This window comes from Macaca thibetana, chromosome 1, assembly GCF_024542745.1.
Source record: "Macaca thibetana thibetana isolate TM-01 chromosome 1, ASM2454274v1, whole genome shotgun sequence".
In the NCBI taxonomy this organism is placed as follows: Eukaryota; Metazoa; Chordata; class Mammalia; order Primates; family Cercopithecidae; genus Macaca; species Macaca thibetana.
Window position 1 is genome coordinate 196,928,050 of NC_065578.1, and position 26,097 is coordinate 196,954,146.

The following is a 26,097-nucleotide window of genomic DNA, read 5'->3' on the forward strand; positions in this document are numbered from 1 at the left end:
TTGCTTGACCCAGAGGAGATATGAAAGAGAAGGGCCAAGTCTGGGCTAGTGTTTCTGGGATGGTCAGGAGACACCTATCTACAGTGGCCCTGTCAGCTTGTCTTCGCAGAGAGACCTTACACTTTCCACCCCCCTAGCTGGGTTGTCCAGATGGTAGTTCATACTGGTCATTTTATTCACCTCAACTCCTGTGTCCTCCTTCATATTTGCCCAGCAGGGACATTTCAGGTTTCTGTCATTTCTATATACATTTATAGGGGCACAGACTTTCCAAAGCTTGATTATATAGTGCTAATGTATGCTCACACTTGTAACCTCTTAATTCACAGCCTGTCCTAATATCTTTTTATCTCTTTATAACTTCTGCCTCACTCCTCTCAGGTCTAAATGTGCTCAGTTGCACAGAACTCTGCCAGATGCTCTGGGAAGGTGTCATAAGCTGAATCTCTAATAGTTGGGGGCATAGGCTCTACTGTCTAAAAGCAGAGACTCCTGGGGTCTCCCCGTGTGGCTCCGTTCAAAGATGAATACCATCTTAAGTCACTGTTGCCCACCAAGCCACTAGCCAGTGTGCACGGGTGGTACAGTCACTGCTTCCATGACAGGCAAGCAAGAAAGCAGTGGTGAAGTTAACTCTCATCTGGGCTTTGGGTACTACCACATGGAGAAAAAGCCATTGATTGCTTACCACTTGTGTTGTCCTCAGCCACAGGGAAAAAGAATAATAATAATAATGAGTCACATCCAAAACGGCAGAAGTAAAAGCTCATTTGTTATCTCTTACTGCCTGACTCTTCAAAGATGCCCAGCTATGCAGAGGGAGGGTCTGAGTTTGGGATTTCATGGTACCCGGGGAATAGCAGGATCAGGACCAGTGATATATCCCCATTCTTTTTCTTATTTATTTATTTTTTTCTTAAGTTATTGGGGTACAGGGGGTATTTGGTTACATGAGTAAGTTCTTAAGTGGTGATTTGTGAGATTTTGGTGCACCCATCACCCAAGCAGTATTCACTGCACCACATTTAGTCTTCTATCCCTCTCCCCCTTCCTTCCCCCCAAGTCCCCAAAGTCCATTGCATCATTCTTATGCCTTTGTGTCCTCATAGCTTAACTCCTACATATCAGTTTGGTTTTCCATTCCTGAGTTACTTCACTTAGAATAACAGTCTCCAGTCTCATCCAGATCACTGCAAATGCTGTTAATTCATTCCTTTTTAGGTCTGCATAGTATTCCATCATATAGATATATATACCACAGTTTCTTTATCCACTCGTTGATTGATGGGCATTTGGGTTGGTTCCATGATTTTGCAATTGTGAATTATGCTGCTATAAACATGCATGTGCAAGTATCTTTTTCAAATAATGACTTCTTTTCCTCTGGGTAGATACTCAGTAGTGGGACTGCTGGATCAAATGGTAGTTCTACTTTTAGTTCTTTAAGGAATCTCCACACTGTTTTCCATAGCGGGCTCTACTAGTTTACATTCCCAACAGCAGTGTAGAAGTGTTCTCTGTTCACCACATCCACGCCACCATCTACTGTTTTTTGGTTTTTCGATTATGGTCATTCTTGCAGGAGTGACGTGATACCGCATTGTGGTTTTGATTTGCATTTCCCTGATCATTAGTGATGTTGAGCATTTTTTCATATGTTTGTTGGCCACTTGTGTATCCTCTTTTGAGAATTTTCTACTCATGTCCTTAGCCCACTTTTTGATTGGATTGGTTTGTTTTTTTCTTACTAATTTGTTTGAGTTCATTGTAGATTCTGGATATTAGTCCTTTGTCAGATGTATAGGTTGTAAAGATTTTCTCTGCTCTGTGGTCCATTTGTTTACTCTGCTGACTGTTCTTTTTGCTGTGCAAAAGCCCTTTCATTTAATTAGGTCCCAGCTATTTATCTTTGTTTTTATCACATTTGGTTTTTGGTTCTTCATCATGAACTCCTTGCGTAAGCCAATGTCTAGAAGGGTTTTTCCAGTTTTATCTTCTAGAATTTTTATAGCTTCAGATCTTAGGTTTAGGTCCTTAATCCATCTTGAGTTAATTTTTGTATAAGATGAGAAATGAGGATTCAGTTTCATTCTGCATGTTTCTAGCCAATTATCTCAGCACCATTTGTTGAAAAGGGTGTCCTTTCCTCCACTTGATGTTTTTATATGCTTTGTCAAAGATCAGTTGACTGTAAGTATTTGGGTTTATTTCTTGGTTCTCCATTTTGTTCCATTGGTCTATGTGCCTATTTTTGTACCAGTACCATACTGTTTTGGTGACTGTGGCCTTATAGTATAGTTTGAAATCTGGTAGTGTGATGCCTCCAGATTTGTTCTTTTTGCTTAGTCTTGCTTTGGCTATGCATGCTCTTTTTTGTTTCCATATGAATTTTAGGATTGTTTTTTCTAGTTCTGTGAAGAATGATGGTGGTATTTTCATGGGAATTGCCTTGAATTTGTAGATTGCTTTTGGCAATATAGTCATTTTCACAATATTGATTCCACCTCTCCATGAGCATGGGATGTGTTTCCATTTGTTCATGTCATCTATGATCTTTTTCAGCAGTGTTTTGTAGTTTTCCTTGTAAAGGTCTTTTGACTCCTTGATTAGGTATATTCCTATTTATTTATTTATTTATTTATTTTCATAGCTGTTGTAAAAGGGGTTGAGTTCTTGATTGGATTCTTCACTTGGTCGCTGTTGGTGTATGGAAGAGTTACTGATTTGTGTACATTAATCTTGTATCTGGAAACTTTGCTGAATTTTTTATCAGTTCTAGGAGCTTTCTGGAGGAGTCCTTAGGATTTTAAGGTAAATAATCATATTGTCAGCAAACAGTGACAGTTTGACCTCCTCTCTACTGATTTGGATGCCGTTTCTTTCTTTCTCTTGTCAGATTGCTCTGGCTAGGACTTCCAGTACTGTGTTGAAGAGGAGCGGTGAGGGTGGACATCCTTGTCTTGTTCCAGTTCTCAGAGGGAATGCTTTCGACCTTTCCCCATTCAGTATTAGGTTGGCTGTGGGTTTGTCATAGATGGTTTTCATTACATTAAGGTATGTCCCTTGTATGCCTATTTTGCTGAGAGTTTTAATCATAAGGTGATGCTGGATTTTGTCAACTGCTTTTTCTGCATCTATTGAAATGGTCATGTGATTTTTGTTTTTAATTCTGTTCGTGTGGTGTATCACATTTATGGACTTGCGTATGTTAAACCATCCATGCATCCGTGGGATGAAACCCACTTGATCATGATGGATTATCTTTTTGATATGTTGTTGAATTCAGTTAGCAAATGTTTTGTTAAGGATTTTAGCATCTATGTTCACCAAGGATATCAGTCTGTAGTTTTCTTTTTTGGTTATGTCCTTTGCTGGTTTTGGTATTAGGGTGATACTGGCTTCATAGAATGAATTAGGGAGAGTTCCTTCTCTATCTTGTGGAAGAGTGTCAAAAGGACTGGTACCAATACTTAGTTGAATGTCTAGTAGAATTCTGCTATTAATCTGTCTGGTCCTGGACTTTTTTTGTTGTTGGTAATTTAATTACCATTTCAGTCTGCCTGTTGTTGGTCTGTTCAGGGTATCTAATTGTTCCTGATTTAAGTTAGGTGGATTGTATTTTTCCAGGAATTTTTCTATCTCTTCTAGACTTTCTAGTTTATGTGCGCAAAGGTATTCATGATAGCCCTGAATGATTTTTTGTATTTCAGTAGTGTCAGTTGTAGTATCTCCTGTTTTGTTTCTTAGTGAGGTTATTTGGATTTTCTCTCTTCTTTTCTTGGTTAATCTTGCCAATGGTCTATCAGTTTTATTTATCTTTTCAAAGAACCAGCTTTTCATTTCATTTATCTTTTGTATTTTTGTTTGTTTCAATTTCATTTAGTTCTGCTCTGATCTTGGCTATTTTCTTTCTTCTACTGGGTCTGGGTTTGGTTTGTTCTTGTTTCTGTAGTTCCTTGAGGTGTGACCTTAGAGTGTCAGTTTGTGCTCTTTCAGTCTTTTTGATGTAGGCATTTCGGACTATGAACTTTCCTTTTAGCACCATCTTTGTTGTATCCCAGAGGTTTCAGTAGGTTGTGTCATTATTGTCATTCAGTTCAAAGAATTTTTAAATTTCCATCTTGATTTTGTTTTTGACCCAATGCTCATTCAGGACCAGGTTATTTAATTTCCATGTATTTGCATGGTTTTAAAGGTTCCTTTTGGAGTTGATTTCCAGTTTTATTCCACTGTGATCTAAGAGAGTGCTTGATATAATTTCATTTTTCTTAAATTTATTGAGGTTCATTTTATGGCCTATCATATGGTCTGTCTTGGAGAAAGTTCCATGCACTGTTGAATAGAATGTGTATTCTGTGGTTGTTGTATATCTCTGTTAAGTCCATTTGTTCCAAAGTATAGTTTAAATCCATTGTTTCCTTATTGACTTTCTGTCTTAATGACCTGTCTAGTGCTGTCAATGGAGTATTGAAGTCCACTACTATTATTGTGGTGTTGTCTATCTCATTTCTTAGGTCTATTAGTAATTGTTTTATAAATTTGCGAGCTTCAGTATGAGGTACATATATGTTTAGAATTGTGATATTTTCCTATTGGACAAGGCCTTTTACCATTATATAATGTACCTCTTTGTCTCTTTTAACTCCTATTGCTTTAAAGTTTGTTTTGTCTGATATAAGAATAGCTACCCCTGCTTGCTTTTGGTGTCCATTTGCATGAAATGGCTTTTTCCACACCTTTACTTTAACTTTATGAGAGTCTTTATGTGCTAGGTGAGTCTCCTGAAGGCAGCAGATAGTTAGTTGGTGAGTTCTTATGCGTTCTGTGATTCCGCATCTTTTAAGTGGAGTATTTAGGCCATTTATGTTCAATGTTAGTATTGATTTGTGAGGTACCAGTTGCATTCATCGTGCTCTTTGTTGCCTGTGTACTTTGTTTTTTGTTTGTTTTTGCTTTTTAACTTGTATTTTTGTTTTATAGGTTCTGTGTGATTTATGCCTTAAAGAGGTTCTGTTTTGATGTGTTTCCAGAATTTGTTTCAAGATTTAGAGCTCCTTTAAGCAGTTATAGTGGTGGCTTGGTGATGGCAAATTCTCTTATCGTTTGTTTGTCTGAAAACAACTGTATCTTTTCCTTCATATGTGATGCTTAGTTTCTCTGGATACAAAATTCTTGGCTTTTTTTGTTTTGTTAGAGGAGGCTAAAGATAGGGCCCCAATCCCTTCTAGCTTATAGGGTTTCTGCTGAGAAATCTGCTATTAATCTAATAGGTTTTCCTTTATAGGTTACCTGATGCTTCTGTCTCACAGCTCTTAAGATTCTTTCCTTTGTCTTAACTTTGGATAACCTGATGACAGTGTGTCTAGGCAAAGATCTTTTTGCGATGAATTTCCCAGGTGTTCTTTGTGTTTCTTGTGTTTGGAGGTCTAGGTCTTAACTCTAGCAAGACCAGGGAATTTTTCCTTGATTATTCCCTCAAATATGTTTTCCAAGCTTTTAGAATTCTCTTCTTCCTCAGGAACACCAATTATTCTAAGGTTTGGTCATTTAACATAATCCCAGACTTCTTGGAGGCTTTGTTCATAGTTTATTCTTTTTTATCTTTGTTGGATTGGGTTAATTCGAAGACTTTGTCTTTGAGCTCTGAATTTCTTTCTTCTGCTTGTTCAATTCTGTTGCTGAGACTTTCCAGAGCATTTCACATTTCTAAAAGTTTGTCCAAAGTTTCCTGAATTTTGTATTGTTTTTTCTTTAAGTTATCTATTTCCTTGAATATTTCTCCCTTCACCTTTTGTATCATATTTTGGATTTCCTTGCACTGGGCTTCACCTTTCTCTGGTCCCTCCCTGATTAGCTTAATAACTAACCTTCTGAATTCTTTCTCAGGTAAATCAGGGGTTTCTTCTTGGTTTGGATCAATTGCTGGTAAACTAGTGTGATTTTGGAGGGTGGGTATTGAAGAGCCTTGTTTTATCATATTACCAGAGTTGGTTTTCTGGTTCCTTCTCATTTGGGTAGTCTCTGTCAAAGGGAAGGTCTAGGGTTGAAGGCTGTTGTCAGATTCTTTTGTCCCATGTGTGTTCTCTTGATGTAGTACCTCCCCCTTTTCCTGTGGATGTGGCTTCCTGTTAGCCAAACTGCAGTAATTGTTGTGTCTTCTGGGTCTAGCCACACAGTGAGTCTCCTCAGCTCTGAGTTGGTACTGGGGTTTTCTGCGCAGAGTCTTGTGATTTGGGTCTATGGGTCTCTTAGCCATGGATACCAGTGCCTATTCTGTTGGAGGTGGTGGGGGTGTGCAGTGGACTCCGTGAGGACTCCGTCCAGTTTTAGCGGTTTAATTCTCTATTTTTGTGCTGGTTGGCCTCCTGCCAGGACGTGGCACTTTCCAGAGAGCATCAGCTGTGGTAATATGGGGAGGAACTGGTGGTGGGTGGGGCCCTATAACTTCCGAGATTCTATGCCCTTTGTCTTCTGTTACCAGGGTGTGTAGGGAAGGACCATCAGGTGGGGGTGGGGCTAGGCATGTCTGAGTTCAGACTCTCCTGAGCTGGTCTTCCTGCAGCTGCTGTGGGGATGGGGGTAAGATTCCCAGGTCACTGGAGTTGTATACCTAGGAGGATTATGGCTTCCTTTGCAGAGTCTCATAGGTTGTCAGGGAAGTTGGGGAAAGCCAGCAGTCACAGGCCTTATCTAGCTCCCATGCAATCCAAAGGGCTGGTCTCAGTCCCCAAAGAGCTGGTCTCACTCCCACCATGCTCCCCACAACAGTCCCCAGACCCTTTCCAGGTGGAGAGCCATATGGGCTTGAAAACCTGCCCCCGGCTATCTGCCTCTCAGCCGCGCAAGAAAAGGGGCTTGGTTCTTCCCCTGCCTCTGCAGTCTATACACTGGATTTGCACCCTCCCCCGAGTTCCAGCCAGGAGGCTTCTTGCCCTATTCAAGTTGTTACAGAGTTCAGCTAGAGAATTCCTTTTCCCTGTGGAGTTTTACCCCCTACTCCTCTCCTGTTGGATCCCTGTGGTGCCAGGCAGGAGTGGCCTGCTAGGGAACCCAGCAAGCTCCCAGGGCCTTTCTGCTGCTTCCTCTACTCCAGTATTTCACTCAGCTCTCCAGACTGACTCAACTCCAGGTAAAGTCAGAAACTTCTCCCACAAACAGACCTTCAGCTTCTCCAGCAGGGGTGTGTATTCAAGAGAGAAGGGTCTCCCTTTCCTGCTTCTGCAGTTGGGGCACTCACAGTTTTGGCGGGTGATGTCCTGGGTCCTGCAGGAGCAGTCCGCTTCCTTCAGAGGGTCTGTGGGTCCTCTCGGGAGTGCTGTTTTGTTCTTGCAGTCGATCTGGAGCTACAACTTACAGTGTGAGCCACTGCCCGCTGCTGTGTCCAGAGCTGCAATCTAGTCTTGCCTCCCGTCCACCATGATCTCTCCCCTCGCCCCATTCTTTTTCTTTTGAAGACAACTCTTCATCTACTCTGGATCCTAGGACTCCAGGCTGGTTTCTGGAGTCAAAGGTCAGCCTAGGGTGGGATGCAGGCATAGCTGCCATAGTAGGTATTCAGGGAGAAGACCAACTGGGTAAGGAGAGGAGGACAAGAACATTGAGGCAGGCCTCTCTCACTACTTCAGGACAGTCGGAGATACTCTAGTTCTTTTACAGATGAGGAAACCGAGGCACAAAGCAGCCAAGTGACTCACCCTAGGTCATATAGCTAGGACTTTGTAGAACCAGGAATTAGATCTATTATGGAGCAGGCTTTCCTTCTTAACAACAACAACAACAACAAAATGCTACCACTGACACCATCGAGAGGTTGTACACACAAAGTTGTTTTTCTTGGAGAAGAGATGGATGTAGAGTGATCTATGCATGGGGCTGTTTGGGTTGGCCAGTGAAATGAGCTGCCCATCCACAGATGTAAGTAGCCCAAGCTCACTGTGCAATGCCAGAGTGGCCAGGCCATGTGCTGACCAATGACCAGCCTGCCTTCAACAGTGGCTCCTGGGTAATAGTAGAACTCCAAAACCCAAGGGAGAGCTGAAATCCAAACTTATGTTCTCCCCAGCAGTCATAGCAAGTCAGGATGAAAATCTGCTGAGAGCAGCAGAGGCTCGTGGGACGACTGGCAATTTGAGTTTCTTAGAGACAGATAATATGTTGATACCAGATGTCATTTTAAGCTAAAAACCTATGGTTACATTGCTTAGAGTATCTTTTTTATTTACTCTAACCCATAATCCAGAAGCCATTCTAGATTGAATGTGGGGCATTGAGCATTCCTGTGAGAACCACGGCTCAGTATTTTTAGGTGCTGCCATTTCCAGCTGGGAATTACATTTCTGTCTGCAGCTTCCTGCATTTAGTATTTGATTTTTCTCTGTGTTTAATCTGTCACTGATCCTGGGAGCCAGCACCTTACTCCTCTGTGCCACTGGAGTGTTGCCCCCCCACACAAACCCCCTGCCACCGCAACACACACACACAGAACAGTTCTGAATCGTTCATCTACTCAGGTCCCAGAGACCTTCTCCCTGGCTTGGGACTGGGGGTGGTCTGTGTAGTACTCACTGTCTATCACATAAGCAATTCCCTGCCCTTTTCCCCCTGCCCCCTTTTAGGCAGGATGAGGAGAGGGGACTCTGGGTGGGCCTGGGGTTCCTGCAGACTCACAATGACTGGGGCAGAGGTGGAGGGGCTGGCCATAATGTTCCTATTAAAAGTACGAAGTTCCTAATCTCCCTTCCCCTGCCTATGCCCCAGCATTGGCTAGGAAGAGTACACACGCCCCCAAAGGCACCTGAACCTCAGGGCAGCACCAGGCCTATTTGAGCCTCATCAGCATTCCTGTCTGCCTGTCCTGGCTCCTGGCCCACTGGCTGTACTGACCACTCTACCCTCCCCTCTGCCATCTTTAAACCTGTCCAGACTGCTCAGCACACCTCTGTTCTCACCTGTGATAGCTTTACGCTCTTCTGCTGCCACCTGCACCCTGGCTGCTCTTGCGGGGCTGCTGCATCGAGTATGCCGTGCTCAAGGGAAGGGAGCCCACCCCGCACACAGGGCATGGGCAAGCCCTCTGGGAACGGGGAAATGAAGCCACCCTGAGGAGTGACCTTCCAAGCCTCTGAGGGAAGGGTTGTCAGCAGACTTGCTCCTGCAAGGATGATGATGACTCTGCAAGGACTGGTGTGGACAGACAGAGTCATCATTAGACCAGATCTAATGATGAAGGCAAAAGTGTCCTGAGCATCAGACCTGTCAGCTCAGCCACTTGCTGATTTAGTCACCTTAGACAAGTCTCTTCAGCTCCCTAAACTTGTCTCGTAGACAGAACCGATCTAATAATATCTACTAGGCAGAATGGTCATTCTGAAGATGAAGCAAAGAAATGTATGTAGCATGCTCTACCCCCTCCAGCATTCAATAGGTGTATAAACCTCAGTAAGTGTTACTAGCACTGTTATTGCTGTCACGACCAAGGAAGTTCTGTCTTGTCCTTCCCAGCATATCTTAACCTGACTTGGCATCCAGATGTCCTCCTCTTCTTTTCAGGGCTCCGTCCAGAATATGTGACCATTTTGATTCACGGGAGCATCCATATAGGGTCAGAATATTCACTGCAGAAACATTAAGGCACATTCTGTCTCCACATCTATAGGACAGTCCTGCACTATCAGTCTTCTAAGAAAAGTGCAGACTGTTGGAAGTCAAGGAACATCTGCCCTGACAGAACACAATGGCACAAATTCACAGACTCATCACCACACAGTGCAGCCTGGCCACAGGCAGTTGTAGGTCCATAGTGATTGGGAAATGCCCACTGCAGCTCTCTGTCAAAGTGCAGGTGTCAGCATTGCATGCACACTTCGCAGTGGAGAGCCCCGCCATGGCGTGAGACTGAGCCCTACGTGGAACACGGGACACAGATTCTTTTTATAGCCGTCCCAAAGCAGGGTGGTAGCCTTCTGCTTCTGTCTCCTCCAAACTACAGCCTCCTGCTCCATCAGGGCCCACTTCCCTCCAGTCATTCCTGCCACCTCTGTTCCTGCTCCTCACTTGCCATCATTTGTCCCTTGGCTGTAGGCACAGGCATGTTCCTAAGTGCTGTCTGTTCTGGTGGCTTCTGCTTCAGGGTTGGTTGCATTCAGTGCTTCCTATTTGGGATCAGTCCTGCATCCCAGCGTCCTGCTTCCTTCCCTTGCTGCACCACTGGCTCAATAAAGCAGATTGAAGACCACCCCCCCCCCCCCCCACACACACACACACACACACACACAGACACAGTCATTCACAAGCCCTGTATGCCCCTCTTCCCTGTCCCCCCATGCCCCCATCCTGCTCCTCTCTCCCCGCGCACCATCATTGATCCTGGGCCTATGCAGGTCCCTCTGCAGCAGCCCTATTCTGTATCGTCCCAGCCAATCAAGACACATCAAGGTATAATTCAGATCTTTCCTAAGAAAATCAGTGCTTGCCTTACCACCAGAGCCCAATCTACAACTGCTAATATTATTGCTTTCTTTAAAAAAAAACATAGTGTTTCCCATGTGACCTGCTTGTCTGCCATTGACAGGCCCTGGAGAAGCCTCAGCTGATCAGGATTCTTTTATTCTGCAAAGAATTGCCCTGAAATACTTTTCTCTCATGAGTTTGTCCTCCATTAATTTGGCAAAGATTCAGTCTCTTAGAGCCTTTACTTGTGAGGAGGAATAGAAAGATATTTTCTGTAAAAGAAGGCAAGCCCCTGGCTTTAAAACGCAGCTCCATGGTCATATAGGTCATATAGGATCTGCCCAAACATGTCAGGGCAGTAATGTTTCTGTTTCTTCTCTTCTGCCTTTGACCCAGGAGTAAAGGAAATAAAAGGAGACACATGCCCTGTCGGCCTCTTGTTTCTGACAAGAGGTGGGAGCAATGGGAAGGGCAGGGACTTGGAACCTCTGCTTGGAGATGAGGATTTAAAATCATTTTTATCATTTTCCTGCTGATTATAACCATTGTTCACACCTGGAATGTAGACAAGACTTGGCCGTGTCTTCTTCCCACCTTTCTGCCAAATATTTGTTCTGGGCCATTTCTCACAAACTGCGTGCCTCACTTTAAGAAGCTGGAGAGATATATATTTGAAAAAATATATAAAATAGGAAAATTTAATAGGTGCTTATTTATGTATTATGTAAAGAGTTTTCTATTCCAAACAATGCTTCTCTCAGGGCTCCTTTTAGGAGTATCTACCCAAGTATATTTTATTATTTTTTAAATATACTCTTAACTAATATTGTTATAAGTGGATTTGTATGAGTGTAGGTTTGGGGCTCAGACCCAGGTTTGATTTCAGCCCGGCCACTTATCTGCAAGTTAGAATGTCTCTGAGATCCAGCAAGCTTGTCTGATGATGATCATATCAACCTAACCAACATTGTTGGGAGGATTTAACGAGTTACTTATTCCTTCATTCATCAAAAATGTATATTAGAATGGCATTTCTGAAGGCCTCTTTTACTCTCACTGTATCACATAAAAATAACTAGACAGATGTCATCAAATTTAAAGAATGTGTTTGGGATGGTTGGACCTAAAATGAAAGCTGTGCTGTATACACAGAATTCATATTGGGGAGCCCACGCCCAGGGTCCCAGGGGTCAGGATTGAAGTTCTGGATGAGCAAAGCCAGCTTGCAGCTGAGGAGCATGGGGTAAAGGGGACTCAGAGTCTGCATCCTTCATGACAAGATCAGGCTTAAGGAAGCTTGAGGCCTAAAGACCAGTAGGCATAGAATAGGCAGAGAACCAAAACTGAATCCACAGCAAGGGGTCTACAGAAGAGAAGAAGCAGGGCAGGACTAACTAGGGGTGGGAGGAGGTGTAGAGGAGGTGTTGAGAGCATTGACCACCTGGAGGGGCCCCTTTGAACAAGCCCCTGGTGGGCAGGTGGTGATTAGCAATGCCAGGGAGGGTTGGAGGTGCAGGCTGCACGTAGGGTAGGACAACTCAGCATGCCCCACTGGGAGGAGGAGGGCTGTGGCTCTGCCATCCAAGGGACACTGCCACACTTTTTATTCTCCATATCAGTGCTCGCTTCCATTGGTACAGTTAGTTAACATTGATGGTAGCTCATTAGCTAATTATTTCTGGCTCATGTTTACCAAGTATACTACTGGTATTTTGGGCAGATCATCCTCCTGAGCGCTAAGTTCTGGAAAATTCTTCAAAAAGTTAGATTTTTGATACATAAGCTTCTCCCACTTTTTGTTTTGCAAAAACAAAAAAAATATGATGACTCAGTCATGTTAACTACACAGTGTCTAGGTTCTCCTGCTGTCTTGCCTCATTGAGAAGCAGGGGTAGTGTGGTAGAAAACGTTAACAGAATGTGGATGTAGGTTTAAGTCCTCTGTCTCCATCACTTACGAACTGTTGGACTTTGAGAAAATCATGTAACCTTTCTGAGTTCTGGTTTCCTTGTTTTTAAGGTAGAGGACATAATACCTATTTCATAGCATTATTGTGAAGATTAAATGAGATCATTTACATGGGATTGTTTTGTGAAATGTAAAGTACTAAGTCCATATCTGGTTGTGGTTACTTTCCCATTCATTCAGCCACCAAATCCTTATGGCAGTGTCAGGTGTCAGGTGTCCGTGGGAGTGTCAGGTGGTGGGACCTGTAAAGAATTAGGCTTGAGATACCATCTGTATTAGTCCGTTTTCATGCTGCTGGTAAAGATACACCTGAGACTGGGCAATTTACAAAAGAAAGAGGTTTATTGGACTTAGAGTTCCACATGGCTGGAGAGGCTTCACAATCATGGTGGAAAGCAAGGAGCAGCAAATCATGTCTTACATGGATGGCAGGAAGCAAAAAGAGCTTGTGCAGGGAGACTCCCCCTTTTTAAAACCATCAGATCTCGTGAGACTTATTCACTATCATGAGAATAGCAAGGAAAGACCTGCCCCCATGATTCAGTTACCTCCCACCGAGTCCCTCCCACAACATGTGGGAATTCAAGATGAGATTTGGGTGGGGACACAGCCAAACCATATCACCATCCTTCTTGCACCAACCCAACCAGGCTTTCATGGGGGAGCTGTCAAGGCCACCACCTCCCCTTCAGCCTTGACTTCCCTCACTCTTGGCCCAACATTGTGTTTAAGAAATACAGAAACAACTAGTTCTACCCTTTCTGCCTGTGCCACACCTTGAGGCCATTGCTCACGCTGCTTCCTCCTCTGCTGCTTATCCTTCATCCAGGATGCTGCTCAGGAGCTAGTCAGCCTGCGTTCAAATCCTGTGTTGCCCTAGGCCAGTTTCTTCACCTCCCCGAACCTCAGTCGCGCCCCCACCCCAACTTGGAAAATGGGAATAAAGTTAGTACCAGCTTCATTGGGTTGTTGTGAGGATTAATCAGTTGGTATGTGTGAAGTGCCATGAGCAATACCTGCACAGAGTAAGCCCTCAATAAACATTAGCCATCATCATGGTCACCACCATCCACCTCTTCCCAGATGGCCAGATGGCTTTTGCTGCTGCCCCTGATAACATGTCTCTGTCCCCAAATATCCCATATTGTATTGAAGTGATCTGCCTCTAATTATATCCCAGAATTAGAGCAGGGACGCTGTCTCATTAGTCTTGGTGTCCCCTGCACCCAGGAGAGTACCAAGCACATGGCAGGTGGTGAAGAAATCATTCGAAATGATGTCTCATGAACTATATCTCTGAGGTGGCTTTTATTACTGACTTTGATTGGGACTGCATTCCCTTCAAAGGGGTTAGTTTTACCCATGAAAGGACCGAGTTAATATCCTGTGACCTTGGAGATCTCTCATTCCATTGTCCTTGGAGTGGCCTCCTCCTTTGGTTCCTGACACCTACTTCCTCTGTTGGTTTTGTTTTTTTCAGCCTAGTCTTCCCGTTGAGTAAGGGGTCAGTTTCAGTGAGTGAAGCATTGCTCTGCCTGTCTGGGAGCTAAGAAGGTTCATGTGTCGGTGTGTGGACAGATGATTGTGATGACCAGGCTTAAAAAATGTCATATGTTCATTCGTGTTTATGTGCTCAGGAGCCCTAAAAAGTGTTGCGTGGGGGATTGGACTTTTCTTTTCTTAGTTTTCACATGGACATCTTTTGACCTATACTGGAGTTCAGGGCCAGAAAGTAGACGCTGGGAAGATTACAGGGCTCTAGGAGGGACAGGAGCAGCATTGTATAACTGACCTGGGTAGGAACCTCAGGACCTCACTTTTATTTTGAAAGAGCTATTTCTGCAAGAGGCAATTACCGGCTTCCTGTTTGGCTTTCGATCCTTCCCTGCCTCTGCTGTTCAACTTTATAATTGCTGCCAGGAGGGTGAAGAGCCCCAGTGTGGCTCAGGGACAGTGGGAGCTGAGTCTCGGGGAGCTGTGCAGCATTGCCAGCCTCAGGGCTCTGTACTACTGAGGGAAAGCTGCTGTTTAACCCCCACTGCGGTTATGTTAACAGAGTTCCCTTTCCCCCAGAGGGAGCTCCCTCTTACTGAGTCCAAGGGATACTGGTGACATCTGGAGGGCAGGGCCACCCCATAACACAGGGACACAGGCACCATCAGTACCCACCCCCTCACCCCCCATTCCAGAGCTCTCTCTTACTTCCTTGCCAGTTCCCAGCTCCTAGGGCACTCTGGATGCCCTAACTGCACAAAAACCCATCACAAGGCTGCATCTGCCCCTTCCTAGGAGCCTCAAAACAGGCCATGCTTCATGGCTGCCCCTCTGAAATCTTAACTGCAAACAGCCGACTCTCAGGTCTTCCTCCTGACCCATTATTTCACTTCCTAGAGCCCTCTGCTTTTTCCCTGCTGCCCACTGTGATACCTCTCAGGCACATCACTGCCACCACTCCCTCCCCACTCTCCTCCATCCTCTTGCCCCTTGTTGCTACCTGTTTCATGTAGACATTCACTCTTCGTACATGCTGATGGAATACCACTATATCCCAGGCGGTGGTGGGTCCTCATCAGTAGTCGTGATCAGTTAAGGTGTTCCAATCCACATGAAGAGAGACACATTAAGTCATAAATAGGTTCACATGTATATAATTACAAATGGTGATAAGTTCTATGAATCAGGAAAAGATGCAGTTCTATAGCAGAGACCTAGTTTCGTTCAGCGTGGGAGGAGGTGCATGGATCAGGGGAGGTATCCCAGAGGAAGTGACACTTGAGTTTAGACCTAAGGATTAGTCAGTTGCCCAAGTGAGCAGTGGGAAAAAGTATCTTCCAGACAGTGTGTGCCAAGGCTCTGAGGCAGGGAAGAGCCTGGCATGTTGGACGACCATAGGGAAAGCTATTGGGGGTGGAAAGCTGTTGGCGGTGGAACACTGAGAGCATGGGGGAGTATGGTGTGAGATGAAGCTGGGGAGTCAGAGGCCAGAGGATGCAGGACTGTGTGGAGCACATTAGGGGTTTGGGTGGTATTCTACCAGTACTAGGAAGCCTCTCAAGAGTTGTACACTGGAGGAGCCCACTAGCCCCACACAACCCAAAGCCATATTCACCCAGTGTCTGCCCCCTCTGCCCCTCCCCCTGGTTGGCCAAATACTTCGGGTTAGTCCTTCATTCCTCCAGAAGTCCGGCAGGCTGGAACAGTCAGGAAGCCCTTCACAGAGGATGGGAATGACTTGGCCATAGCTGGATGCCAGTCGTGAGGCCTGGAAATGCAATAAGTGTAACACCTACCGTTCCGTATACTTCTTATGCAACCCCACATGGCAGCTCTGCGAGAAGGCATTATTATTCCGTTTTACAGCTCAGAAGACTGAGGCCTAGGAGAGCCTTCGTGACAGTCATGCTGCTGAGTGACAGACCAGCTAGTGGACCTGGATCTTCTGAGTCCAACCCCAGTGCTCTTTCTGCCCCACCCAGCAGGGTCTGCAGATGGGAGAAAACTCCCTTGGGAGGGAGTGAAGAGAACATGGAGCCCAGTGGAGTAAAGGGCCATGCAGTGATGACACTGGTGTTTCTTTTGAATCCACAGCAGCTCCTATGCAGCATTGATGGGCTCCTGAATACAGAAGAGTCATAAAGGGCCTGATTTCAATTTAACATCTAAAGAGCGTGAGGTTCCAGAGGCCTCTGTTGCATGGCAGTTCCCCCGCTGGCTCTCACATGGATGCCAGAATCATCAAAGCAGAGATGATCCATCCGGGGACAAAAGCCAGTCTCTTGAGTGTTGGAAGGAGATGACCAACAGCTTGAGCAGAATTGGGTCAAAGCATCTGCAGCCTGGGCCTTGCGTTGGGGCAGGCTGACTTCTGAACCAGCCACCCCAGGGTGCAGAAGGTAAAAGCAGCAGACACAAGTACCCTCTGCCATCCCCAGCACCCCAGAGCGCTCTCCAGCCTAAGAGGCACTCCTCCCGTTCCTCCTTGCACTGCAGTCATTTACTTATGGCTTATGCCTGCTAGGAGCCAGATCAGAGTCATCTTTGTGTGTCTCCCCGCCCAACCCCCCTCCCCGGCCCACATACTGCCTTAGATGCCTACACATTTCAAACGTTACCCGTTAAAAGAATTAACCAATCAATTAATAATAAAACATTTGAGGGGGTGCAGATAAGTAATGTAATTTTAAAAAATTGAAAATACAACACAGTCATGTGGATGTTTCCTCTGGGTTTAAGTAAGTCCCAGCTCTGCTGCTTACAAGCTGGGCAAATAGAGACACATTACTTAACTTCTCTCCATCTAAGTTGTTGCATTTGTAACACAGGACTTACGATGCCTCCTTCACAAGGACTTTTGATGACCAAATGAGTTAACCCACACAAAGTACCTAGCATGGTGCCTGAAGTACACCAGGTGCTCAAGACATGGTAGTTTTCCTTCCACGAATACTTAAATTTGGGCTGTGGAGGTATCTGTTAGGGTGAGAATCCTGCCTCCCTGGTTTACTCCAGCTGTCATCCTGGGTATCACTGTGTCTCAGTTTCCTCCTTTGCAAAATGGAGATGGTGGGCTGGGCACGGTGACTCATGCTTGTAATCCTAGCACTTTGGGAGGCCGAGGCTGGCGATCACAAGGTCAGGGGTTCGAGACCAGCCTGGTCAACATGGTGAAACCCCGTCTCTACTAAAAATACAAAAATTAGCTGGCATGGTGGCGGGCGCCTGTAATCCCAGCTACTTGGGAGGCTGAGGTAGGAGAATCACTTGAAACTGGCAGGCAGAGGTTGCAGTGAGCTGAGATCACACCATTGCACTCCAGCCTGGGTGAAAGAGCGAAACTCTGTCAAAAAAAAAATGGAGATGGTAATCAGGTAATCATAGTAGCCGCCCGGCAGTGTTGTTGCACATTATTAAATGAAAGCAAGTGTGTGTACCACTTTCATCCACAATCGCTGAGAGGGACATCTCACCTGGGCCAGACTGCATGTAGCCACACTGGGGGAACATTTAGGCATCCCTAGGAATTTTGCAGCCTCTCTGCCCCTCTAGTTTGATCATATCCATGTGAATTCCTGTGTCCACACATGTGTGGACAATGTGGCCCCACCTCTGCCAACTGCAGACAGGCACCTAGTGTTCTTTTGTGTTCTAAGCTGGCATCTGCCTAGTAAGACATTTCCATGGTCCTGTCACCAGGGTACACACTCAGCTGCCAGCATCCTTATATCTCCTGCCCCAGCTCAGCTGCTGCCGGAAATTCCCCACATCTGCTGGCCTACTCAGCATGCAGTGAAATGTGGCATGCACAGAACACACAGTGGAAAGTTAATGAAAACAATAAACTCTGATTTTAAAGTCTGTGCTGCTAGAGCACTCCATCCTCAGCCTCTCCCCTTCTGTTTTCCTGTATCTGCCTCCCTCTGCCCAGCTTTCATGCCCTTGACCCTTCCCCCTTCACCTTGAGCATTATTTGGTGGAAACTGGGAAGCCCCTTCCATCCTCCCACCCTCACCCTGCCCAGCACCAGTGAGAGAAATGAGAGAAGTGACTGCTCCAGCAGCAGAGTCCTGCCCTTCTGCCACTGTACTTTCTCTGGGGACATTTCTCTGCTCTAGTGTCACCTATGAGGAAACCCTGTGCTTTGGGGATGGTGGGGGAGCGAGAATCAGGTTAGAGGACCTGGGTCAGTACTGGCTGCAAAAGCCTTGGGTTTTGACCAGGAAGAGGGGTCAAAGGTACTGGAGAGCCAGAGGCCAGAGTTAGGTTTGTCCCATCTCTGCCACTTATTTGTTTTGTGACACTGGCGAGTGATTTAGCTGAACCTCAGCTCCTTTATGCAAAAAAAAAAAAAAAAAGTAACATAGTACCTACTTTGAAGGTTACTATAGCAAGAATTTAGACTGCCTGGAAGCCTTCAGTAAATATTAGCTCCTCTTACCTGTAGTAGCAGTATTAATAATACCTGACATTTGAGATTCCTGCCTCCAGCCTGTCTTGATCATCTCAACTTTATCACCACAGCTGTTTTGCTGTGTGACTGTCCTGGCCTTGTTCTTGCCCCAGTAAACACATCTCTTTATTTCCTGGTTTCCAGACTTTGGACCCCTCCAGACCACTGAGGCCAAGGAGCCCCAGCCCAGACTTGCCTTGGACTCCCAGGTACCCAGACCCTATGGGTTATGTTCTTTCTGGTCGTGATCACTTGTCATGGGGTCACTGAGGCCTCAGTAACCAGGGAGGCAGGAGAAAGGCAAGAATGCTGTCTGATAGAAGGGCTGGTAGTGCCCTGCACTCCTGCTCAACACGCTGTGCCCAGCAGACCTGCCCTGGTTCATTCATTCATTCAGCTGATAAGTATCTAGTAACTCCTGACTCATCCTGGAGAAAATTTGACAACCATGTCCTTACCAGTGTCTCCTTGACCTTGAAAATTTGTTCTCCTTAATGATTCCCAAATCAGATGGGAATAAATTGCAGGAAGTGCTGCTATCTGGGCCAAAAGATCTGAAGAGATCTTGAGTTCTGACCCCAGTCTCCAAAGCTAACACATCAGCTTTAGGTCCAGATGGGAAGGGATGGCACCGTGGCCCTCCTTCCCCTGAGCTGCCCAGGGTCCCCAGCCAACTATGCTCAGTGTTCATTATCTCCATCAGATGCATGTGCTGCCATTAGATTCAGCCACAAAAAAACTAGTCCTGTCTTTACAAGTAACAGTTAAAACTGCACATGTTCTGTGCTAAAACAGTCCATGAGATGAGCATGCATTGCCAAACTGTGTCAGTTAACCAAGACAGGGTAAATGGCGGAGGGCCCCAAGAGCTCCTCTTCCAGGGATCCACCAGAAGATTCCATACTAGGAATCTTACTTGACAAATAAGGTAAAAAGAAAGAAGTGCACCACACCTTCTCTGTCAGTGCCCAGGCACAAAGGGAAAAAAATTAAAAGGCATTAGGTGTTCACAGTGTTAAGGCCTTTTATAGCCACAGGACCTACAAGATTCCAGACTCCAGGTCCAGGCACCAAGGTAGGCCAGGCTGTGGGGCTGGAATCCAGGCCATGTGCAGGCAGGAGTGGTGCCCCACTTCCACCACCTGATGCGCAGGTGGCAAGCTTGACAAGCAGCAAGTCAGACATCCAGCAGGGCTCAAGAGCTGTAGTCCTTCCCCAGCTGCAGGTGTTGTCACGACAACTCAATCAGGAGGAGCTGGAACCTGATAGAAGAGTAGATGTGGACTCGGGTACAGGGAAGCCACTCTGAATCCCTGGGAGCCTTACAGCCCAGGGAGAACCAGTTGTGTGGTGTCCTGTATTCTGGGAGGAGCAACTCATCCCTTGGGAATAACCACATTTCTCTCTTCTGAAACCATAACTCGTCCCTTGTGGCCCTGAAAATCCCATTCGCCATCAGCACAAGGACTGAGGTCTTTGGTCAGAGATTATAGGAGCTGGATATATCCTTATCCATGAGGTTGTTTATTCTACTCCGTTTTATAGATGAGGAAATTAAAGGTGAAAGGGCTCACATTGCAGCCCAAAAGTCATCCCAGAAAGGGCATCTAGGCTGGTAGCTTCCAGGGCAGATATTTTTAGACTTGAGACCCTCACCAGATGAACTTATATACAGAGAGAGAGAGAGAGAGAAGGAGAGAGAGAGAGTATGTGTGTATGTGTGTGTGTGTGTGTGGTTTCTACATCCTCTGTTATCCACAAAACCTAACGCAATGTGAAGAACAAAGTAGGTGCCCTTTGTGAAAAGAATACTATCTGTGGATGTGCATCTTTCTTGGTGCATGCCATGAATTAGTCATTTCTCTACTTCAATGTCCTTATTATGTAAATGAAGTGTGACCATCTACCCTCCTGTTCCCTTGTCAGGATGGAAGGGAAATACTCAGTTCTCACTTGCATAAAGCGAGGAAATGCATCCTACTCTTTGAAGTAGCTCAGGTCCCAGCCAGCCAACGTCCTTTTTGAATGAGCAATACCATAATAACAGTTCTCATTTGTGACCTGTTATGTGCCAGGAAGGCATGATATAGATTATTTTTCATAGGGTTCTCATTTAAAAAAAAAAAAAGGCCGGGCATGGTGGCTCACACCTGTAATCCCAGCACTTTGGGATGCCAAGGCAGGCAGATCATGAGGTCAAGAGATTGAGACCATCCTGGCCAACATGGTGAAACCCATCTCTACTAAAAATACAGAAGTCAACTGGGCGTGATGGTACACACCTGTAGTCCTAGCTACTCGGGAGACTGAGGCAGGAGAAGTGCTTGAACCCAAGAGGCAGAGGTTGCAGTGAGCCGAGATTGTACCACCGCACACCAGCCTGGGTGAAAGAGCAAAACTCCATCTCAAAAAAAAAAAAAAAAAAGGAAAACCTACAGAGTAGGTTTTGTTATTATCCCCATTCACTTAAGAAATGGAAGCCCAAAGCGGCTTAGTGATTTGTCCAAGGCCACATGGTCAGCAGGTGGTAACATCCAGATTTGCATACAGGTCTTGGGAGTCCCACCCCACACTCTTCCCCTACCTCCTTCTCTCTCCTTCCCCGAAATGCTTCACATTCATTCTGTGCAATTCTGTGAGGTAACTCATTCCTTTTTAGTACAGAATAAAGACAAATTAACTTTTTAAATGAGAATATACACAAAAATAAAGAGAAAACTCGTATAGTCCCACAACTATAGATAACCACTTTTCACATTTTGGTGTATCCACCCAGTAATGTCTTTTCTCAGGTTAACTAAGGTTCTGCCTATAATAGCAGAATTCCAAAATAGGAAGGAAAAAACACATCCACTCCCCATCTCCTCTACCTGCCATTTGTCTAGCTTCAAGGGCTGGAAGTAGACGGTACAGTCTACTGCCATGGGCTGGATTGAATGTGTGTTGCATCCTCATGCCCCTCAACACCACCACCCAGCCCCTATATCCTCTCCCAGCTTAGGTGGGCTCATATTTAATGCAAGCTGTCTGAGGAAAGGCACTCAGCACCTTGCCAGGAGCCCCAGGGACACTTGTTCCAATGTATCTGTATTCAGTCCCTTCTGCTGTCACATGGGACTCATCCCTTCTGTTGTCACGTGGGACTCTCCCCTAGACTCCAGAAGAGGCTTCCCCATCTTACTCCCTCTGCAGCTCCCTTGAACTCACCTGACAGCCAGCCCTGCCTGCTCTTCCAGAAACACTTGCCCCATTCATTGTGCTGCTTGAAGGAAGCACCTGTTCTGGGCTTTTCTGGAGGTACTGAAAATACAACAAAGCCTGTCCTCAGAATGCATGCAGTCTAGTGAAAAACTGGCATAGACACAAGCAAATCAGCACACTGAAATGTGTATGCATTTGGAAGCCACTCTCAGAAGGTGACCTGGAGCTGCAAGTTGAGGATGAAAGGGAGCCAAGGGTGGTGGCTCATGCCCATAATCCCAACACTTTGTAGGGGTTGAGGCAGGAAGATCATTTGAGCCTAGGAGTTCAAGACCAGCCTGGGAAGGTAGTGAGACTCTTTTTCTATTTTCAGAAAAACAAAAGGAGTCCAGGATGTAAAGAACTGAAAGAAAATGGTCCTGGGCAAAGGGAACAGCAAATCCAAAGGTCCAACAAGTCCAGTGGGAGGAAGCTTATCTTGTTGAAAAATGAGAACAGTTCAAGTTGCTGGAATCTAGAGAGCCAGGAGGGAGGGAGTGAGGATGAATGAGGATGGAGAACTGGTGGGGCAAATAAGGAAACATGGACATTTGAATGCAGTAGAAAACCATCGTGGAATTTTCCAGAGATGAGACATGGCCTGATGTACATCTTATAAAAACCACATTCGTGGCTTGTAGGGGCAGCACAAGCTTGGAAGCAGCGCCCCAGTGAGGAGAGGACCTGCATGGTCCCAGATAGAGGAGAAATGGCTTGGAGCAGGCTGGTGGCCATGGGGTTAGAAGAGACGAATTCTGGCCATATTCCAGAGGCATAGTGGAGAAACATGTTGGTCCAAGAGCAGATAAGGATTGGGGCATGGTGAGGGACAGGCAGGTCTCCATGCTCGCCACCTGGAATGCCACCCACATCGATTTCCCCTCATCTTTTGGGGTCCCACTGCAGCCCCATTTCCCCTAAGAGGCCTGCTGACCTCTACCCCCAGGCCGTTTCCTCTGCTTCCTCTTGGCACCCCCAGAGCCTGGCATAAGCAGGGCCTTACTCCTGTGGGAGGGTATCTGACCTGTCACCTCGGGTGGGCTGTGACCTCCTTCAGGATGGAGAACAAACACCACTGGGCCTAGCACAAGGCCCAGTGACTGGTAAGGAGCCAAAAGGGCTTGCTGTGTGGCCAGAGGACATAACCCTTGTAAGGGACACAGCCTGGGGCTGCACGGCGCTCTGCAGGTGTTAGCAAACACTGCTTCTCTGTGTGGGATAAGGTACTTTGCCCCAAGAAACTCAGAATTGGAGTCAGAAGTCAACCATTTTCAGATGTGACCTAGAAAACTGGCCACTGACCCCAGACCTCAGGGCTGTCAAATAGAAACAAGTCAGCAAAGGACTCCGAGAACCCAGCTGGAGCAACTTAGAGGGCACAAGGTGACCTGACCTCCACATGGTGAAGGTTAAATACACAGTGAGAAGATGTCTCCAATGCTGGAAGAACTCACTAAACCGAACGCAAGGGTAGTAACAAACATGAAGCCTCTCTCCGCACTGATGACTCTTGGAAAACACTGAAAATGATCTTTTCTGCAATAGGAAAAAATGCTTCCCCGTGCGCCAAAAAGAAAAGGATGTGGTCAGAAAGGAAGCGGGCGGAGGGGAAAGTGGGAGGGGAGTATTTACAGGCTGCTTGGAGTCTGATATAAACAGTGCAGAATGAGGAAAATCCTAATTTTAACACTTAACTCTGTAATCATGGTTGCAAAGCATCTGAGAATCAGGACCTCTGCCAGAGCCAGGGCTGGAAATTGGTCTCAGGGGCCAGGTGGCTGCTCAGGTAACAGGGGCCTGGCCCTACACCATTCCCCACCTGCTCTGTGCCTCCTCTCTCTTCACTGTCCCATTATTTCCAGCTGCTCCTGTGGAGGGGTTGAGAGGAGAAAGTTGCTGCAAAGTGAGCAGTGACACGGAACATGAGACTCACATGACCGGGAGCACATTGCTCTCTGTCACATTAGATGGAGCTTTGGAAGCCTCAGTGTGCTCAGGGTGTGGTGCTCTCTCTAACTAAACTTTCCACATACCCACATAGTAGCACCTTAGGTTCCAGCCCTGAAGATGAAGAGAAAAGGCAGAATCCTCTTTTCCCACCCTCTAAGTGCAGTAAAGTTAACACAGTAGTCAGGATTCCTTTAAAGAGCAGACTGAACATAGTGGTTAGACCACAAACTCTCAGGACAGTGCCTGGCATTCAGGTTAAGTGTGAGCTATGATCAAGGTGATGTTATCAGAACTATTAATATACTCAGCCTTAGAACCAGAGCCTGTCTTGGAGATCCCCAGCTGTGCCTGTGTTAACCCTTTAGTTGATTAATTTTTGGAGACGTGGTGGTGGGTAGCTGAGGAGGAACCTGGGTGGCCAAAGAGAAGGCATTACGGGGAGCAAGAGGGGTCGTTTAGCAATTGTTCCAAAAATGTTTCAATATTTTAACAACTGGCATGGTCATAGCAGTATGTATCAGCTAATCTCATCCATGACTTTTATTGTTTTTCAGAGCTTTTGGACTCTTAATTTTGTACCAGGGAGGCAGCATGAGAAAGCGTGTGTTTAGAATCAGACCTTGATTCTAATCACAGACCTGATTCTGAATCACAGCTCAGTTCTACCCCTCCCTAGCTGAAAGATCTTGAGCAGGTTCCCTACTGCATAGTGGAAAATAGAATGATGCCCACCTCATGCAATTGATGTACAAAGTACATGTGATTCTGGTTGTAAGGGTGCTTTGTGCATGTTATGGCTAAACAAGCATCAGTGAAACCACACATAACAAAAGGAAAATATTCCAGATTGGAACTGTCCTGGGTTCCAGAACTGTGCATCTAGATCTTCCAGCTCTGCCCATCCCTAACATTTGAGGCTTCAGAGTAAGAATACAAAGGTCTGGGTGCCATATTTCTCAATATTTATAAGTTATAGGTCAGACTAACAGAGGGCTGAATCAAGTAAGTTCTATCCTCCTACCTAGACAACTATGCCTTTTATAAAAACCTGAAGGCTATGTTCAAATTTAGGATTCTTGGACTCCTCAAAGTTTTGTGCCAGAACCTAGCAGCATAGGAACAAGTGACCTTCAACCCCTAGCCCCACCCACTTCCCCTCCCACCTCTGGCTCTCTACCCTGTTGAAAGAGATGTTCCATCACACACATGCATGTGGGCACCCAACAAACACATGGTCCCAAACTCCATGCATACCCCCAACAAACAGCCACCCTCTGGCCACCCCTTGGGCCCAAAAGTGCATACACAGTGGACTGGACTGCCCTTGGAAAGACAGGACAGGGAAAAGGCCTGAATAGACTCTAGAGGCATGTTTAGGGGCGTGTGGGCTGGAAATGTTGAGATCCTAGGTACCCAGAGAGTGTTCTGGAAGGAGGGGCACATCCTCTCAGCCCCACAGACTTCTTACCCAGTGTGAAAGAGCATGGCCAGAAGATACCAGAGTGGGTCCCTTCAAAGGGTGAGGCCATCCAGACACAGTGGTTGATGCCTGTAATCCCAGCAACTCAGGGGGCGGAGGCGGGAGGATCACTGGAGGCCAGGAAGTCAAGACCAGCCTGGGTAACATAGCAAAACTCCATCTCTTTTAAAATGGTTTAAAATTAGCTGGGCATGGTGGTGCATGCCTATAGTCCCAGCTACTCCAGAGGCTGAGGCGGGAGGATCGCTTGAGCCCAGGAGTTCAAGGCTGCAGTTAGCTATGATTGTGCCACTGTGCTCTAGCCTGGGTGACAGAGTGAGACCCTATCTCTAAAGAAAAAAAAAAAAAAAAAAAAAAAAAACATGTAAGGCCAGGCCAGGGCTCCTCTCACCTGGGTCTAAGGGTAGTACTGCCCCAGATTTCAAAGCCTTCCCTAGAAGCTCTCTAGACTTGAAACCATCAGTCTTCCATGTGTGGTTCCCCCTAACTCCTATCCCACACCGCATCAGGGGACATTAGTATCAGAGAGTCCCTGCACAACTGCCCACTCCCTGCCTCCAAGAATGTTGCTGCCAGCTTCTCTCCAGACTCCCCAGTGACTGCAGGGCTTCAGGGGGAGCAAAGTGGGGTTCTCAGAGAGGTTGCTCTGCCCCTCAAAGGCAATGGGGGAATTTGTTGGGTCTGAGTGGAGTCTTGACCTAAACCCATGGACTCCTTATTTGAATGAAATGCTTAACATGATATTTGATTGAGATTTGCCTCTTTCTTCTAAAAATGGGATGCAGAAAGCATGAAGGTTGCAATAATCGATATTTTCATTATTAGGCCCATTGGCAAGTCCGTTAGCTGTGAGCTTTGGGTCAATGGCTGATTGTCTCAAGCAAAAACACTGTTTATCACAGTGAGGAGAAGGATTGTAGGAGAAGGAAGGGAATTAGATAATCACTCATGTTGACGTCTGGGCGCAGTGGCTCACGCCTGTAATCCCAGCACTTTGGGAGACCGAGGCAGGCGGATCACCAGGTCAGGAGATGAGACCATCCTGGCTAACATGGTGAAACCC

The 26,097-nt window shown here is 46.0% G+C and overlaps 1 protein-coding gene across 3 annotated transcripts in view; it reads left to right on the forward strand.

Moving 5' to 3' along the window:
* FAM78B (family with sequence similarity 78 member B) overlaps positions 1 to 26,097 on the forward strand; it is a 104,029-nt gene that overhangs the window by 57,569 nt on the left and 20,363 nt on the right. The window contains exon 1 of one of the 3 annotated variants that reach the window (XM_050768738.1): positions 6,485 to 6,579. The exons of the other annotated variants lie outside the window; for them this stretch is intronic. The gene's annotated coding sequence lies outside the window, so the exon portion shown is untranslated. Of the gene's footprint in view, positions 1 to 6,484; positions 6,580 to 26,097 lie in introns of those variants that run through there. 3 annotated transcript variants of the gene reach the window in all.